The sequence below is a fragment of the Ascaphus truei genome, chromosome 1, assembly GCF_040206685.1.
Source record: "Ascaphus truei isolate aAscTru1 chromosome 1, aAscTru1.hap1, whole genome shotgun sequence".
Taxonomy (NCBI): Eukaryota; Metazoa; Chordata; class Amphibia; order Anura; family Ascaphidae; genus Ascaphus; species Ascaphus truei.
In genome coordinates, this window is record NC_134483.1 from 226,106,318 (window position 1) to 226,124,552 (window position 18,235).

At 34.2% G+C, this 18,235-nt stretch overlaps 10 non-coding genes across 10 annotated transcripts; all 10 read right to left on the reverse strand.

Annotated features, from left to right (window-relative positions):
* Window positions 1-3,232: 3,232 nt before the first annotated feature.
* Window positions 3,233-3,318, reverse strand: TRNAR-UCU (transfer RNA arginine (anticodon UCU)). Its single transcript is given in 2 exon segments — window positions 3,233-3,268; window positions 3,282-3,318. It is a non-coding gene; the product is annotated as a tRNA-Arg (tRNA).
* Window positions 3,319-4,637: 1,319 nt separating this feature from the next.
* Window positions 4,638-4,723, reverse strand: TRNAR-UCU (transfer RNA arginine (anticodon UCU)). Its single transcript is given in 2 exon segments — window positions 4,638-4,673; window positions 4,687-4,723. It is a non-coding gene; the product is annotated as a tRNA-Arg (tRNA).
* Window positions 4,724-5,857: 1,134 nt separating this feature from the next.
* Window positions 5,858-5,943, reverse strand: TRNAR-UCU (transfer RNA arginine (anticodon UCU)). The gene is given in 2 exon segments: window positions 5,858-5,893; window positions 5,907-5,943. It is a non-coding gene; the product is annotated as a tRNA-Arg (tRNA).
* A 1,727-nt stretch (window positions 5,944-7,670) lies between these two features.
* On the reverse strand, window positions 7,671-7,756 carry TRNAR-UCU (transfer RNA arginine (anticodon UCU)). The gene is given in 2 exon segments: window positions 7,671-7,706; window positions 7,720-7,756. It is a non-coding gene; the product is annotated as a tRNA-Arg (tRNA).
* Window positions 7,757-9,289: 1,533 nt separating this feature from the next.
* On the reverse strand, window positions 9,290-9,375 carry TRNAR-UCU (transfer RNA arginine (anticodon UCU)). Its single transcript is given in 2 exon segments — window positions 9,290-9,325; window positions 9,339-9,375. It is a non-coding gene; the product is annotated as a tRNA-Arg (tRNA).
* Window positions 9,376-10,915: 1,540 nt separating this feature from the next.
* TRNAR-UCU (transfer RNA arginine (anticodon UCU)) lies at window positions 10,916-11,001 on the reverse strand. Its single transcript is given in 2 exon segments — window positions 10,916-10,951; window positions 10,965-11,001. It is a non-coding gene; the product is annotated as a tRNA-Arg (tRNA).
* A 1,318-nt stretch (window positions 11,002-12,319) lies between these two features.
* On the reverse strand, window positions 12,320-12,405 carry TRNAR-UCU (transfer RNA arginine (anticodon UCU)). The gene is given in 2 exon segments: window positions 12,320-12,355; window positions 12,369-12,405. It is a non-coding gene; the product is annotated as a tRNA-Arg (tRNA).
* Window positions 12,406-13,716: 1,311 nt separating this feature from the next.
* Window positions 13,717-13,802, reverse strand: TRNAR-UCU (transfer RNA arginine (anticodon UCU)). The gene is given in 2 exon segments: window positions 13,717-13,752; window positions 13,766-13,802. It is a non-coding gene; the product is annotated as a tRNA-Arg (tRNA).
* A 1,123-nt stretch (window positions 13,803-14,925) lies between these two features.
* On the reverse strand, window positions 14,926-15,011 carry TRNAR-UCU (transfer RNA arginine (anticodon UCU)). Its single transcript is given in 2 exon segments — window positions 14,926-14,961; window positions 14,975-15,011. It is a non-coding gene; the product is annotated as a tRNA-Arg (tRNA).
* A 1,540-nt stretch (window positions 15,012-16,551) lies between these two features.
* On the reverse strand, window positions 16,552-16,637 carry TRNAR-UCU (transfer RNA arginine (anticodon UCU)). The gene is given in 2 exon segments: window positions 16,552-16,587; window positions 16,601-16,637. It is a non-coding gene; the product is annotated as a tRNA-Arg (tRNA).
* Window positions 16,638-18,235: the final 1,598 nt, after the last annotated feature.

The following is an 18,235-nucleotide window of genomic DNA, read 5'->3' on the forward strand; positions in this document are numbered from 1 at the left end:
CTCTCTCTTCTCCCCCCCCCTCACCTATCTCCCCTCTCATTTGCTACTTTACTTCTTTTTCCTACACAGGTGAATCAGTGTAGTTCCGATTTATATATCTATACAAAAGTGTCTATTTTATGAAAAAACTGCATTTAGCCCATAATAGTAATAATCCCCTCAGAACAGGGCGTTACTGGTCAATAATGCCCTGGCTGGGTTAAAATCCCTCGGCTTCGCCTCAGGCCTTCAACTCTTCTAGCCAGGGCATTATTGGCCAGTATTGCCCTGTTCTTCGGAGATTATTACTTAAATATAGCTACAAGCACTTTGGGCCTCATGCAGAGAGCAGCGCTATTTAGAATTGGAGAGGGGAATAAAATTTAGCTTTAGTGGAGAGTTTTTTTCTCCATATGCAGAAAGGGCATAAAACTGCATTTACAATCCTTTCTGCATATGGAGAGTTTCAACCAGCGCTATGAGCGCTGTTGAAACTAGTGGGAAAGAAATCATTTTTTGTTTTTTTCTCCTCCACCGGCCGCGGAGCGCCAGCTTCATGGTGGAGAGAAAAAATGTTGAAAATCGCGCCATTTTTTTGGTGCGAACAGCCACTAGATGGCGTTTGCGGCTCTCTGCATACGGCGGTTTTAAACACTGGAGAGATTAGGATCTCTCCAGCCGCGCGGCGAGTTTCAAGAAAAAAAAAAAAAAATTGGCGCTTTTTTTAAAACTTGCCATTATCTGCCTTTCTCAAGGCAGAATTCGCCAAAACATGCCGCTTTCCCTGTTAGCGCTGCTCTCTGCATGAGGCCCTTTATTACTATTTTGTACCAGAACCAATCATTAATGAAAACCAAATTGTTGATTCAAAATTACAAAGTTAAAAATATGTTTTGACTTTAAAGTCCATGTTAAAAAATGCTGATCAGCAGGACTTGATCTGTGTTACTCAACTGAAATTGGCATTACTTCATTTGTGGGAACTGGTTGTATATTTAAAGCTGACAATTTATTATTATTTCAGTCCTTGAGCAGAGCAACAAAACAGCTAGTCAAATTTCTTCTTTGGGGGATAGTTTTGTACTGGTGTTTTTTGTTATAAGCAACTTTTATAGAGTGGTGGGTAACCACCAGACCTGATGTTTAAGTGAGCCAGCTGAATTTAATTGCATCCTTTGTGTAATGTGAGCCACCATTGAAAACAACTGGACTCAATCAGCTTATTGGAAAACAAGACTGAGGGCCTCATGCTATAAGCAGCGATAGGCCCCATTATCGCCAGCTTATCGCCAAAAAAACCTAAAGCGATTCAATAAACCCAGATAAGCTGGCGATAAGAGCAAAAATCGCTGTTTTTTTTCATCCGAGAAAAATAAATAAATTGGCAAACGCGCAGTGATAAACCACTTATCGCCGCTTATCACCAGCTTCTCAAACACGCTAAATTCTAGATTTGTGAGAAATATATCCCCAATCTGACCATGTGACAGAGTAATTCTTGGCAAGAGATGTGACGTCATCCAAAGGGAGTCACATGGTCTACTACAACCAATCAGATTGGGGATATAGTTCTCACAATCTGATTGGCTAAACTACCATGTGACTATGGCTATGTGGGTTTGGTGATGTCATGTTAAAGGGGAATGAAGCACACCCATTTTAATTGGCTGGCTCCATTCCCTCTCATGAACATCACATTTAAGAAAAAGGGCACATGGTTTTCACAGCCAATCAGATGGGGTGTGAACCCCAAAATGTGATGTCACAGGCCATATTTAAGGCTGTGACGTTTCATTTGAGCTCAAGAAGCCGACTAGTCAACATTGTGGATTTAACGTGGGGTTATTGGATTAACACATGAAGATAAAGACAGAAGATAAAGGAAAGCAAATAATCACAGATGAAGAAAGAAGAAGATGATGGAAGATTAAAGAAAGAAGAATTTTGTTACCTGTACTGGATCTCCACGGTGAATGGCATTGGATTGTGCTTTGTGACGTCACGGTTGTGATGTCATGACATGCCCTAAAGATCTTGTCTGATCTACGCAGATTACTCACCTTTTTTATTCATATATTTTTACTAAAGATAATACACTATGAGCGTTGTGCACTGTTTTTGTATTTTTTCTTATTTTTTCTCACATAACCGAATGCACCTAATTCCATGCATACATTTTTGATCTATTTTTGTATAACGGTATCAGGAAGTTTTATATGGCTGAGTGTTTCTTCCTCATTGCAACTACATACATTTTCCAATTAATATGAATGTTTTCCAACATGTAAAAATGAACACCAACAAATGATCAAAATTAACATAATACACTAAAATAGATACATAAAAAGATCCTTTTTGGCCACTGGTTCCCAATAGAGATGGGTGAAACTGGGTGTCTGAATTCAGAACCTGCCAGAAGCTTAATTCCAAAAACCAAATACAAAACCTAAACCCTTAAGATTTATAGAGCCAAAACCCAAACATTATTTAGCACCAAAATTAGAGCCTTATGCGTGTTTTTATCTCCAGGGGTTTCTCACCCTATCAGTTTTATTTTTATCAAGTTTTTACGCCATATTTTTTACTTTCTGAACTGTTTTTATGATCTTGCACTTCGTGTTAGCATTCTTAATGTTTTGTTACGCTATTTTACCATTTTCTTACCTATTTTTTCCACATGACTTAGGAAAATCAAACATCTAAAACAAACAAATTGAGCTTTTAAAAAAAAAAAACAGAACCAAAATCGTGCATATATTTGACAATCAAAATCACAACAAAACCAAAATACGAATTTAATTTACCAGCCCAAAACACAAAACAAATGAAAGTGCCCACCTTTTGTTCAGAATACACCGTTAATCAAAGGGGACCAATTAATATTTTTTCCAGTATTGAAATATAGCACCAATGCTATACAAATATGCTTTGACCAATAGAATTGACACATTTTTGTAAAATATTCCATTATATTCAATTCCATTAAATGTAAATGAAAAATGAATTAATGTTGAGATTCAAATGGAAAATTTCCTGAATACAAGGAAGTGCGCTGTAACCAGCTAAGATACATTCAAGATGGCAAGGCAGTAGTAATGAAAACTATGAATTTTTGTGAATAGTTGTATTCACACAAGTATACAGTACATACACTTATGACTTAGATTTTGTCAAATCTAAACATGTGTTTATTGCAAAATCAACAAAAACAGTTCCAAAATGTGGTAAATGCCCATGTAATGCATTACAAAAGCGACTCTGGTGGGACTCGAACCCACAACCTTTGAATATCTGCAACCACCTAGAAGTCCAATGCGCTATCCATTGCGCCACAGAGCCCATGAAAAGAAATCCGCTAACTCATAACCGGATGCATCTAATTCCATGCATACATTTTTGATCTTTTTTTGAATATCAGGATCAGGAAGTGTTTATATGGCTGAGTGTTTCTTCCTCATTGCAACTACATAAATTTTCCAAGTAATATGAGGGTTTTCCAACATGTAAAAATGAACACCAAAAAATTATCAAAATGAACATAATACACTAAAATAGATACATAAAAAGACCCTTTTTGGACACTGGTTATCAAAAAAGATGGGTGAAACTGGGTGTCTGAATTCAGAACCTGCCAGAATTCCAAAAACCAAATACAAAACCTAAACCCTTAAGATTTTCAGAGCCAAAACCCAAATATCATTTAGCACAAAAATTAGAGCCTTATGCCGTGTTTTTATCTCCAGGGGTTTCTCACCCTATCAGTTTTATTTTTATCAAGTTTTTCCGTTATATTTGACAATCAAAATCAAAACCAAACACAAATCGATTTTAATTTACCAGCCCAAAAAACAAAACAAATGAAAGTGCCCACCTTTAGAATTGACACATTTTGTAAAATTTTCCATTATATTCAATTCCATTAAATGTAAATGAAAAATGAATCAATGTTGAGATTCAAATGGAAAATTTCCTGAATACAAGCAAGTGCGCTGTAACCAGCTAAGATACATTCAAGATGGCAACGCAGTAGTAATGAAAACTATGAATTTTTGTGAATAGTTGCATTCACACAAGTATACATACACTTTTGACTTACTTTTCACACTTGAATAAACTGCCTACCCCCGGGCATTTTACCTTTATTTTTTTACGTTTCACTAGAATCATATTGTCAAATCTAAATCACAACCAAACCAAAATGCGAATTTAATTTACCAGCCTAAACACAAAACAAATGAAAGTGCCCACCTTATGTTCAGAATATACCGTTCATCAAAGGGGACCAATTAATATTTTTCCCAGTATTGAAACATAGCACCAATGCTATACAAATATGCTTTGACCAATAGAATTGACACATTTTTGTAAAATATTCCATCATATTCAATTCCATTAAATGTAATTGAAAAATGAATCAATGTTGAGATTCAAATGGAAAATTTCCTGAATACAAGGAAGTGCGCTGTAACCAGCTAAGATACATTCAAGATGGCAAGGCAGTAGTAATGAAAACTATGAATTTTTGTGAATAGTTGTATTCACACAAGTATACATACACTTATGACTTAGATTTTGTCAAATCTAAACATGTGTTTATTGCAAAATCAATAAAAACAGTTCCAAAATGTGGTAAATGCCCATGTAATGCATTACAAAAGCGACTCTGGTGGGACTCGAACCCACAACCTTTGAATATCTGTAACCACCTAGAAGTCCAATGCGCTATCCATTGCGCCACAGAGCCCATGAAAAGAAATCCGCTAACTCATAACCGAATGCATCTAATTCCATGCATACATTTTTGATCTTTTTTTGAATATCAGGATCAGGAAGTGTTTATATGGCTGAGTGTTTCTTCCTCATTGCAACTACATAAATTTTCCAAGTAATATGAGGGTTTTCCAACATGTAAAAATGAACACCAAAAAATGATCAAAATGAACATAATACACTAAAATAGATACATAAAAAGACCCTTTTTGGACACTGGTTATCAAAAAAGATGGGTGAAACTGGGTGTCTGAATTCAGAACCTGCCAGAAGCTTCATTCCAAAAACCAAATACAAAACCTAAACCCTTAAGTTTTTTAGAGCCAAAACCCAAACATTATTTAGCACCAAAATAAGAGCCTTATGCCGTGTTTTTATCTCCAGGGGTTTCTCACCCTATCAGTTTTATTTTTATCAAGTTTTTCCGCTATATTTTTTACTTTCTGAACTGTTTTTATGATCTTGCACTTCCTGTTAGCATTCTTAATGTTTTTTTACGCTATTTTACCATTTTCTTACCTATTTTTTCCCCATGACTTAGGAAAATCAAACATCTAAAACAAACAAATTGAGCTTTAAAAAAAAAAAAAACAGAACCAAAATTGTGCATATATTTGACAATCCAAATCACAACCAAACCAAAATACGAATTTAATTTACCAGCCCAAAACACAAAACAAATGAAAGTGCCCACCTTACAGTATGTTCAGAATACACCATTAATCTAAGGGGACCAATTAATATTTTTCTCAGTATTGGAACATAGCACCAATGCTATACAAATATGCTTTGACCAATAGAATTGACACGTTTTGTAAAATATTCCATTATATTCAATTCCATTAAATGTAAATGAAAAATGAATCAATGTTGAGATCCAAATGGAAAATTTCCTGAATACAAGGAAGTGCGCTGTAACCAGCTGAGATACATTCAAGATGGCAAGGCAGTAGTAATGAAAACTATGAATTTTTGTGAATAATTGTATTCACACAAGTATACATACACTTATGACTTAGATTTTGTCAAATCTAAACATGTGTTTATTGCAAAATCAACAAAAACAGTTCCAAAATGTGGTAAATGCCCATGTAATGCATTACAAAAGTGACTCTGGTGGGACTCGAACCCACAACCTTTGAATATCTGCAACCACCTAGAAGTCCAATGCGCTATCCATTGCGCCACAGAGCCAATGAAAAGAAATACGCTAACACATAACCGAATGCACCTAATTCCATGCATATATTTTTGATCTATTTTTGGATATCGGTATCAGGAAGTGTTATATGGCTGAGTGTTTCTTCCTCATTGCAATTACATACATTTTCCAATTAATATGAATATCTGCAACCACCTAGAAGTCCAATGCGCTATCCATTGCGCCACAGAGCCCATGAAAAGATATACGCTAACACATAACCGAATGCACCTAATTCCATGCATATATTTTTGATCTATTTTTGTATATTGGTATCAGGAAGTGTTATATGGCTGAGTGTTTCTTCCTCATTGCAATTACATACATTTTCCAATTAATATGAATATGAATATCTGCAACCACCTAGAAGTCCAATACGCTATCCTTTGCTCCACAGAGCCCATGAAAAGAAATCCGCTAACTCATAACCGAATGCATCTAATTCCATGCATACATTTTTGATCTTTTTTTGAATATCAGGATCAGGAAGTGTTTATATGGCTGAGTGTTTCTTCCTCATTGCAACTACATAAATTTTCCAAGTAATATGAGGGTTTTCCAACATGTAAAAATGAACACCAAAAAATTATCAAAATGAACATAATACACTAAAATAGATACATAAAAAGACCCTTTTTGGACACTGGTTATCAAAAAAGATGGGTGAAACTGGGTGTCTGAATTCAGAACCTGCCAGAATTCCAAAAACCAAATACAAAACCTAAACCCTTAAGATTTTCAGAGCCAAAACCCAAATATCATTTAGCACAAAAATTAGAGCCTTATGCCGTGTTTTTATCTCCAGGGGTTTCTCACCCTATCAGTTTTATTTTTATCAAGTTTTTCCGTTATATTTGACAATCAAAATCAAAACCAAACACAAATCGATTTTAATTTACCAGCCCAAAAAACAAAACAAATGAAAGTGCCCACCTTTAGAATTGACACATTTTGTAAAATTTTCCATTATATTCAATTCCATTAAATGTAAATGAAAAATGAATCAATGTTGAGATTCAAATGGAAAATTTCCTGAATACAAGCAAGTGCGCTGTAACCAGCTAAGATACATTCAAGATGGCAACGCAGTAGTAATGAAAACTATGAATTTTTGTGAATAGTTGCATTCACACAAGTATACATACACTTTTGACTTACTTTTCACACTTGAATAAACTGCCTACCCCCGGGCATTTTACCTTTATTTTTTTACGTTTCACTAGAATCATATTGTCAAATCTAAATCACAACCAAACCAAAATGCGAATTTAATTTACCAGCCTAAACCCAAAACAAATGAAAGTGCCCACCTTATGTTCAGAATATACCGTTCATCAAAGGGGACCAATTAATATTTTTCCCAGTATTGAAACATAGCACCAATGCTATACAAATATGCTTTGACCAATAGAATTGACACATTTTTGTAAAATATTCCATCATATTCAATTCCATTAAATGTAATTGAAAAATGAATCAATGTTGAGATTCAAATGGAAAATTTCCTGAATACAAGGAAGTGCGCTGTAACCAGCTAAGATACATTCAAGATGGCAAGGCAGTAGTAATGAAAACTATGAATTTTTGTGAATAGTTGTATTCACACAAGTATACATACACTTATGACTTAGATTTTGTCAAATCTAAACATGTGTTTATTGCAAAATCAATAAAAACAGTTCCAAAATGTGGTAAATGCCCATGTAATGCATTACAAAAGCGACTCTGGTGGGACTCGAACCCACAACCTTTGAATATCTGTAACCACCTAGAAGTCCAATGCGCTATCCATTGCGCCACAGAGCCCATGAAAAGAAATCCGCTAACTCATAACCGAATGCATCTACTGCACCGACACACTTTATTCGAGCAAATACCCGGTATGTACCTGGCAGATACCTGGAATGCGCCACTCCTAACCTCTGACAAGCCCCGTTGCATTTGCCTTCCCAGCCTGGGTTCATGCCTGGCTGATGGGCGGCTGATCTGTTAAATGATAATGATTAGGATTTAATAGGCTGCAATGCTTCGCGTGTCTACCAGATGGCATAAATTCATGAATTGTAATGCAGTTTATATATATATACTGTGCAGTATTGCAGCCAGCGGGAATAAAATGCTTCAATCCCTGCTTGGAAAATAACTCAATGCACTCGGGCAGAAAACAGTCACAAACCTCAATACACCCGGGTATACCCGAATTCGTGGGACTAGCCAAGCTCGAATAAAGTGTGTCGCCAGTGTAATTCCATGCATACATTTTTGATCTTTTTTTGAATATCAGGATCAGGAAGTGTTTATATGGCTGAGTGTTTCTTCCTCATTGCAACTACATAAATTTTCCAAGTAATATGAGGGTTTTCCAACATGTAAAAATGAACACCAAAAAATGATCAAAATGAACATAATACACTAAAATAGATACATAAAAAGACCCTTTTTGGACACTGGTTATCAAAAAAGATGGGTGAAACTGGGTGTCTGAATTCAGAACCTGCCAGAAGCTTCATTCCAAAAACCAAATACAAAACCTAAACCCTTAAGTTTTTTAGAGCCAAAACCCAAACATTATTTAGCACCAAAATAAGAGCCTTATGCCGTGTTTTTATCTCCAGGGGTTTCTCACCCTATCAGTTTTATTTTTATCAAGTTTTTCCGCTATATTTTTTACTTTCTGAACTGTTTTTATGATCTTGCACTTCCTGTTAGCATTCTTAATGTTTTTTTACGCTATTTTACCATTTTCTTACCTATTTTTTCCCCATGACTTAGGAAAATCAAACATCTAAAACAAACAAATTGAGCTTTAAAAAAAAAAAAAACAGAACCAAAATTGTGCATATATTTGACAATCCAAATCACAACCAAACCAAAATACGAATTTAATTTACCAGCCCAAAACACAAAACAAATGAAAGTGCCCACCTTACAGTATGTTCAGAATACACCATTAATCTAAGGGGACCAATTAATATTTTTCTCAGTATTGGAACATAGCACCAATGCTATACAAATATGCTTTGACCAATAGAATTGACACGTTTTGTAAAATATTCCATTATATTCAATTCCATTAAATGTAAATGAAAAATGAATCAATGTTGAGATCCAAATGGAAAATTTCCTGAATACAAGGAAGTGCGCTGTAACCAGCTGAGATACATTCAAGATGGCAAGGCAGTAGTAATGAAAACTATGAATTTTTGTGAATAATTGTATTCACACAAGTATACATACACTTATGACTTAGATTTTGTCAAATCTAAACATGTGTTTATTGCAAAATCAACAAAAACAGTTCCAAAATGTGGTAAATGCCCATGTAATGCATTACAAAAGTGACTCTGGTGGGACTCGAACCCACAACCTTTGAATATCTGCAACCACCTAGAAGTCCAATGCGCTATCCATTGCGCCACAGAGCCAATGAAAAGAAATACGCTAACACATAACCGAATGCACCTAATTCCATGCATATATTTTTGATCTATTTTTGGATATCGGTATCAGGAAGTGTTATATGGCTGAGTGTTTCTTCCTCATTGCAATTACATACATTTTCCAATTAATATGAATATCTGCAACCACCTAGAAGTCCAATGCGCTATCCATTGCGCCACAGAGCCCATGAAAAGATATACGCTAACACATAACCGAATGCACCTAATTCCATGCATATATTTTTGATCTATTTTTGTATATTGGTATCAGGAAGTGTTATATGGCTGAGTGTTTCTTCCTCATTGCAATTACATACATTTTCCAATTAATATGAATATGAATATCTGCAACCACCTAGAAGTCCAATACGCTATCCTTTGCTCCACAGAGCCCATGAAAAGAAATACGCTAACACATAACCGAATGCACCTAATTCCATGCATATATTTTTGATCTATTTTTGTATAACGGTATCAGGAAGTTTTATATGGCTGAGTGTTTCTTCCTCATTGCAACTACATACATTTTCCAATTAATATGAATGTTTTCCAACATGTAAAAATGAACACCAACAAATGATCAAAATTAACATAATACACTAAAATAGATACATAAAAAGATCCTTTTTGGCCACTGGTTCCCAATAGAGATGGGTGAAACTGGGTGTCTGAATTCAGAACCTGCCAGAAGCTTAATTCCAAAAACCAAATACAAAACCTAAACCCTTAAGATTTATAGAGCCAAAACCCAAACATTATTTAGCACCAAAATTAGAGCCTTATGCGTGTTTTTATCTCCAGGGGTTTCTCACCCTATCAGTTTTATTTTTATCAAGTTTTTACGCCATATTTTTTACTTTCTGAACTGTTTTTATGATCTTGCACTTCGTGTTAGCATTCTTAATGTTTTGTTACGCTATTTTACCATTTTCTTACCTATTTTTTCCACATGACTTAGGAAAATCAAACATCTAAAACAAACAAATTGAGCTTTTAAAAAAAAAAAACAGAACCAAAATCGTGCATATATTTGACAATCAAAATCACAACAAAACCAAAATACGAATTTAATTTACCAGCCCAAAACACAAAACAAATGAAAGTGCCCACCTTTTGTTCAGAATACACCGTTAATCAAAGGGGACCAATTAATATTTTTTCCAGTATTGAAATATAGCACCAATGCTATACAAATATGCTTTGACCAATAGAATTGACACATTTTTGTAAAATATTCCATTATATTCAATTCCATTAAATGTAAATGAAAAATGAATTAATGTTGAGATTCAAATGGAAAATTTCCTGAATACAAGGAAGTGCGCTGTAACCAGCTAAGATACATTCAAGATGGCAAGGCAGTAGTAATGAAAACTATGAATTTTTGTGAATAGTTGTATTCACACAAGTATACAGTACATACACTTATGACTTAGATTTTGTCAAATCTAAACATGTGTTTATTGCAAAATCAACAAAAACAGTTCCAAAATGTGGTAAATGCCCATGTAATGCATTACAAAAGCGACTCTGGTGGGACTCGAAGCCACAACCTTTGAATATCTGCAACCACCTAGAAGTCCAATGCGCTATCCATTGCGCCACAGAGCCCATGAAAAGAAATCCGCTAACTCATAACCGAATGCATCTAATTCCATGCATACATTTTTGATCTTTTTTTGAATATCAGGATCAGGAAGTGTTTATATGGCTGAGTGTTTCTTCCTCATTGCAACTACATAAATTTTCCAAGTAATATGAGGGTTTTCCAACATGTAAAAATGAACACCAAAAAATGATCAAAATGAACATAATACACTAAAATAGATACATAAAAACACCCTTTTTGGACACTGGTTATCAAAAAAGATGGGTGAAACTGGGTGTCTGAATTCAGAACCTGCCAGATTCCAAAAACCAAATACAAAACCTAAACCCTTAAGATTTTTAGAGCCAAAACCCAAATATCATTTAGCACAAAAATTAGAGCCTTATGCCGTGTTTTTATCTCCAGGGGTTTCTCACCCTATCAGTTTTATTTTTATCAAGTTTTTCCGTTATATTTGACAATCAAAATCAAAACCAAACACAAATCGATTTTAATTTACCAGCCCAAAAAACAAAACAAATGAAAGTGCCCACCTTTAGAATTGACACATTTTGTAAAATTTTCCATTATATTCAATTCCATTAAATGTAAATGAAAAATGAATCAATGTTGAGATTCAAATGGAAAATTTCCTGAATACAAGCAAGTGCGCTGTAACCAGCTAAGATACATTCAAGATGGCAACGCAGTAGTAATGAAAACTATGAATTTTTGTGAATAGTTGCATTCACACAAGTATACATACACTTTTGACTTACTTTTCACACTTGAATAAACTGCCTACCCCCGGGCATTTTACCTTTATTTTTTTACGTTTCACTAGAATCATATTGTCAAATCTAAATCACAACCAAACCAAAATGCGAATTTAATTTACCAGCCTAAACACAAAACAAATGAAAGTGCCCACCTTATGTTCAGAATATACCGTTCATCAAAGGGGACCAATTAATATTTTTCCCAGTATTGAAACATAGCACCAATGCTATACAAATATGCTTTGACCAATAGAATTGACACATTTTTGTAAAATATTCCATTATATTCAATTCCATTAAATGTAAATGAAAAATGAATCAATGTTGAGATTCAAATGGAAAATTTCCTGAATACAAGGAAGTGCGCTGTAACCAGCTAAGATACATTCAAGATGGCAAGGCAGTAGTAATGAAAACTATGAATTTTTGTGAATAATTGTATTCACACAAGTATACATACACTAATGACTTAGATTTTGTCAAATCTAAACATGTGTTTATTGCAAAATCAACAAAAACAGTTCCAAAATGTGGTAAATGCCCATGTAATGCATTACAAAAGTGACTCTGGTGGGACTCGAACCCACAACCTTTGAATATCTGCAACCACCTAGAAGTCCAATGCGCTATCCATTGCGCCACAGAGCCAATGAAAAGAAATACGCTAACACATAACCGAATGCACCTAATTCCATGCATATATTTTTGATCTATTTTTGGATATCGGTATCAGGAAGTGTTATATGGCTGAGTGTTTCTTCCTCATTGCAATTACATACATTTTCCAATTAATATGAATATCTGCAACCACCTAGAAGTCCAATGCGCTATCCATTGCGCCACAGAGCCCATGAAAAGATATACGCTAACACATAACCGAATGCACCTAATTCCATGCATATATTTTTGATCTATTTTTGTATATTGGTATCAGGAAGTGTTATATGGCTGAGTGTTTCTTCCTCATTGCAATTACATACATTTTCCAATTAATATGAATATGAATATCTGCAACCACCTAGAAGTCCAATACTAAAATAGATACATAAAAAAAACCTTTTTGGACACTGGTTATCAAAAAAGATGGGTGAAACTGGGTGTCTGAATTCAGAACCTGCCAGAAGCTTAATTCCAAAAACCAAATACAAAACCTAAACCCTTAAGTTTTTTAGAGCCAAAACCCAAACATTATTTAGCACCAAAATAAGAGCCTTATGCCGTGTTTTTATCTCCAGGGGTTTCTCACCCTATCAGTTTTATTTTTATCAAGTTTTTCCGCTATATTTTTTACTTTCTGAACTGTTTTTATGATCTTGCACTTCGTGTTAGCAGTCTTAATGTTTTGTTACGCTATTTTACCATTTTCTTACCTATTTTTTCCACATGACTTAGGAAAATCAAACATCTAAAACAAACAAATTGAGCTTTTAAAAAAAAAAAACAGAACCAAAATCGTGCATATATTTGACAATCAAAATCACAACAAAACCAAAATACGAATTTAATTTACCAGCCCAAAACACAAAACAAATGAAAGTGCCCACCTTTTGTTCAGAATACACCGTTAATCAAAGGGGACCAATTAATATTTTTTCCAGTATTGAAACATAGCACCAATGCTATACAAATATGCTTTGACCAATAGAATTGACACATTTTTGTAAAATATTCCATTATATTCAATTCCATTAAATGTAAATGAAAAATGAATTAATGTTGAGATTCAAATGGAAAATTTCCTGAATACAAGGAAGTGCGCTGTAACCAGCTAAGATACATTCAAGATGGCAAGGCAGTAGTAATGAAAACTATGAATTTTTGTGAATAGTTGTATTCACACAAGTATACAGTACATACACTTATGACTTAGATTTTGTCAAATCTAAACATGTGTTTATTGCAAAATCAACAAAAACAGTTCCAAAATGTGGTAAATGCCCATGTAATGCATTACAAAAGTGACTCTGGTGGGACTCGAACCCACAACCTTTGTATATCTGCAACCACCTAGAAGTCCAATGCGCTATCCATTGCGCCACAGAGCCCATGAAAAGAAATCCGCTAACTCATAACCGAATGCACCTAATTCCATGCATACATTTTTGATCTTTTTTTGAATATCAGGATCAGGAAGTGTTTATATGGCTGAGTGTTTCTTCCTCATTGCAACTACATAAATTTTCCAAGTAATATGAGGGTTTTCCAACATGTAAAAATGAACACCAAAAAATGATCAAAATGAACATAATACACTAAAATAGATACATAAAAAGACCCTTTTTGGACACTGGTTATCAAAAAAGATGGGTGAAACTGGGTGTCTGAATTCAGAACCTGCCAGAAGCTTAATTCCAAAAACCAAATACAAAACCTAAACCCTTAAGTTTTTTAGAGCCAAAACCCAAACATTATTTAGCACCAAAATAAGAGCCTTATGCCGTGTTTTTATCTCCAGGGGTTTCTCACCCTATCAGTTTTATTTTTATCAAGTTTTTCCGCTATATTTTTTACTTTCTGAACTGTTTTTATGATCTTGCACTTCCTGTTAGCATTCTTAATGTTTTTTTACGCTATTTTACCATTTTCTTACCTATTTTTTCCCCATGACTTAGGAAAATCAAACATCTAAAACAAACAAATTGAGCTTTAAAAAAAAAAAAAACAGAACCAAAATTGTGCATATATTTGACAATCCAAATCACAACCAAACCAAAATACGAATTTAATTTACCAGCCCAAAACACAAAACAAATGAAAGTGCCCACCTTACAGTATGTTCAGAATACACCATTAATCTAAGGGGACCAATTAATATTTTTCTCAGTATTGGAACATAGCACCAATGCTATACAAATATGCTTTGACCAATAGAATTGACACGTTTTGTAAAATATTCCATTATATTCAATTCCATTAAATGTAAATGAAAAATGAATCAATGTTGAGATCCAAATGGAAAATTTCCTGAATACAAGGAAGTGCGCTGTAACCATTCAAGATGGCAAGGCAGTAGTAATGAAAACTATGAATTTTTGTGAATAATTGTATTCACACAAGTATACATACACTTATGACTTAGATTTTGTCAAATCTAAACATGTGTTTATTGCAAAATCAACAAAAACAGTTCCAAAATGTGGTAAATGCCCATGTAATGCATTACAAAAGTGACTCTGGTGGGACTCGAACCCACAACCTTTGAATATCTGCAACCACCTAGAAGTCCAATGCGCTATCCATTGCGCCAGAGAGCCAATGAAAAGAAATACGCTAACACATAACCGAATGCACCTAATTCCATGCATATATTTTTGATCTATTTTTGGATATCGGTATCAGGAAGTGTTATATGGCTGAGTGTTTCTTCCTCATTGCAATTACATACATTTTCCAATTAATATGAATATCTGCAACCACCTAGAAGTCCAATGCGCTATCCATTGCGCCACAGAGCCCATGAAAAGATATACGCTAACACATAACCGAATGCACCTAATTCCATGCATATATTTTTGATCTATTTTTGTATATTGGTAACAGGAAGTGTTATATGGCTGAGTGTTTCTTCCTCATTGCAATTACATACATTTTCCAATTAATATGAATATGAATATCTGCAACCACCTAGAAGTCCAATACGCTATCCTTTGCGCCACAGAGCCCATGAAAAGAAATACGCTAACACATAACCGAATGCACCTAATTCCATGCATATATTTTTGATCTATTTTTGTATAACGGTATCAGGAAGTTTTATATGGCTGAGTGTTTCTTCCTCATTGCAACTACATACATTTTCCAATTAATATGAAGGTTTTCCAACATGTAAAAATGAACACCAACAAATGATCAAAATTAACATAATACACTAAAATAGATACATAAAAAGATCCTTTTTGGCCACTGGTTCCCAATAGAGATGGGTGAAACTGGGTGTCTGAATTCAGAACCTGCCAGAAGCTTAATTCCAAAAACCAAATACAAAACCTAAACCCTTAAGATTTATAGAGCCAAAACCCAAACATTATTTAGCACCAAAATTAGAGCCTTATGCGTGTTTTTATCTCCAGGGGTTTCTCACCCTATCAGTTTTATTTTTATCAAGTTTTTCCGCTATATTTTTTACTTTCTGAACTGTTTTTATGATCTTGCACTTCCTGTTAGCATTCTTAATGTTTTTTTACGCTATTTTACCATTTTCTTACCTATTTTTTCCCCATGACTTAGGAAAATCAAACATCTAAAACAAACAAATTGAGCTTTAAAAAAAAAAAAAACAGAACCAAAATTGTGCATATATTTGACAATCCAAATCACAACCAAACCAAAATACGAATTTAATTTACCAGCCCAAAACACAAAACAAATGAAAGTGCCCACCTTACAGTATGTTCAGAATACACCATTAATCTAAGGGGACCAATTAATATTTTTCTCAGTATTGGAACATAGCACCAATGCTATACAAATATGCTTTGACCAATAGAATTGACACGTTTTGTAAAATATTCCATTATATTCAATTCCATTAAATGTAAATGAAAAATGAATCAATGTTGAGATCCAAATGGAAAATTTCCTGAATACAAGGAAGTGCGCTGTAACCAGCTGAGATACATTCAAGATGGCAAGGCAGTAGTAATGAAAACTATGAATTTTTGTGAATAATTGTATTCACACAAGTATACATACACTTATGACTTAGATTTTGTCAAATCTAAACATGTGTTTATTGCAAAATCAACAAAAACAGTTCCAAAATGTGGTAAATGCCCATGTAATGCATTACAAAAGTGACTCTGGTGGGACTCGAACCCACAACCTTTGAATATCTGCAACCACCTAGAAGTCCAATGCGCTATCCATTGCGCCACAGAGCCAATGAAAAGAAATACGCTAACACATAACCGAATGCACCTAATTCCATGCATATATTTTTGATCTATTTTTGGATATCGGTATCAGGAAGTGTTATATGGCTGAGTGTTTCTTCCTCATTGCAATTACATACATTTTCCAATTAATATGAATATCTGCAACCACCTAGAAGTCCAATGACTATCCATTGTGCCACAGAGCCCATGAAAAGAAATCCGCTAACACATAACCGAATGTACCTAATTCCATGCATACATTTTTGATCTTTTTTTGAATATCAGGATCAGGAAGTGTTTATATGGCTGAGTGTTTCTTCCTCATTGCAACTACATAAATTTTCCAAGTAATTTGAGGGTTTTCCAACATGTTAAAATGAACACCAACAAATGATCAAAATGAACATAATACACTAAAATAGATACATAAAAAGACCCTTTTTGGACACTGGTTCCCAAAAAAGATGGGTGAAACTGGGTGTCTGAATTCAGAACCTGCCAGATGCTTAATTCCAAAAACCAAATACAAAACCTAAACCCTTAAGATTTTTAGAGCCAAACCCTAACATTATTTAGCACCAAAATTAGAGCCTTATGCCGAGTTTTTATCTCCAGGGGTTTCTCACCCTATCAGTTTTATTTTTATCAAGTTTTTCCGTTATATTTGACAATCAAAATCAAAACCAAACACAAATCGATTTTAATTTACCAGCCCAAAAAACAAAACAAATGAAAGTGCCCACCTTTAGAATTGACACATTTTGTAAAATTTTCCATTATATTCAATTCCATTAAATGTAAATGAAAAATGAATCAATGTTGAGATTCAAATGGAAAATTTCCTGAATACAAGCAAGTGCGCTGTAACCAGCTAAGATACATTCAAGATGGCAACGTAGTAGTAATGAAAACTATGAATTTTTGTGAATAGTTGCATTCACACAAGTATACATACACTTTTGACTTACTTTTCACACTTGAATAAACTGCCTACCCCCGGGCATTTTACCTTTATTTTTTTACGTTTCACTAGAATCATATTGTCAAATCTAAATCACAACCAAACCAAAATGCGAATTTAATTTACCAGCCTAAACACAAAACAAATGAAAGTGCCCACCTTATGTTCAGAATATACCGTTCATCAAAGGGGACCAATTAATATTTTTCCCAGTATTGAAACATAGCACCAATGCTATACAAATATGCTTTGACCAATAGAATTGACACATTTTTGTAAAATATTCCATCATATTCAATTCCATTAAATGTAATTGAAAAATGAATCAATGTTGAGATTCAAATGGAAAATTTCCTGAATACAAGGAAGTGCGCTGTAACCAGCTAAGATACATTCAAGATGGCAAGGCAGTAGTAATGAAAACTATGAATTTTTGTGAATAGTTGTATTCACACAAGTATACATACACTTATGACTTAGATTTTGTCAAATCTAAACATGTGTTTATTGCAAAATCAATAAAAACAGTTCCAAAATGTGTAAAATGCCCATGTAATGCATTACAAAATCGACTCTGGTGGGACTCGAACCTACAACCTTTGAATATCTGCAACCACCTAGAAGTCCAATGACTATCCATTGT